An 874-nucleotide genomic window follows, 5' to 3' on the forward strand; every position below is an offset into this window, starting at 1 on the left:
TGATGGGTGCAGCACACCAACATGGCACAAGTATACATATGTAACAAACCTGCACGTTATGCACATGTACCCTAGAACTTAAAGTATAATAATAAAAAAAAAAAGAAATAACTTAGTTTACCATCCTTATAAATTAGAAAAAGTAGACCAAAATAAAGCCAATTATGCAGAAGGAAGAAAATAATGAGCATAAATTTTAAAAATAAAAACAGAAAAACAATTAGAAAATAAAACCAAAAGCTGATTCTTTGAAAATATCAATAAAATTGATAAACCTCTAAAAGGACGACAAAGGGAAAAAAAAGACTCAAATTATGCATATCAGAAATGAAAGAGGAGATATCACTACAAACCCAACAAATGGCAAAAAGAAAATAATGAAAGAACACTATGAACAATTCTGCATACATACATTTGCAAACCAAGATGAAGGGGACTAATTCCCCTAAATCCACAAACTACCAAAACTCACCCTAAATGAAATGTGTAACCCATATATCTCTATAATTATTAAATAAATTAATTTTAGAGTTAAGAAAAAATATTTTTTTAAAATTTCCAGGTTCAGGTGATTTCACTGGTGAATTCTACCAAACATTAAAATGAGAAATAATACTAAGTGTGCACAGAATTGAATTTTCACAGAATAGAAAAGGAAGAGACACTTCTCATTCATTTTATGAGACTATTATCCTCATACAACACCAAACACATTAAAAGAAAACTACAAACCAGTATCTCTCTCAAAAACAAAGTTACAAAAATACTTTTAAAGAAGAGCAAATTGAATCCAGCAACATATAAACAGAATAATACACCACAAACAAGGGGGATTTGTCCAGAGAATGCAACACTTGTTCAATGTTTGGGAATC

The sequence above is a fragment of the Mandrillus leucophaeus genome, unplaced genomic scaffold (assembly GCF_000951045.1).
Source record: "Mandrillus leucophaeus isolate KB7577 unplaced genomic scaffold, Mleu.le_1.0 Scaffold186, whole genome shotgun sequence".
NCBI classification, from domain to species: domain Eukaryota; kingdom Metazoa; phylum Chordata; class Mammalia; order Primates; family Cercopithecidae; genus Mandrillus; species Mandrillus leucophaeus.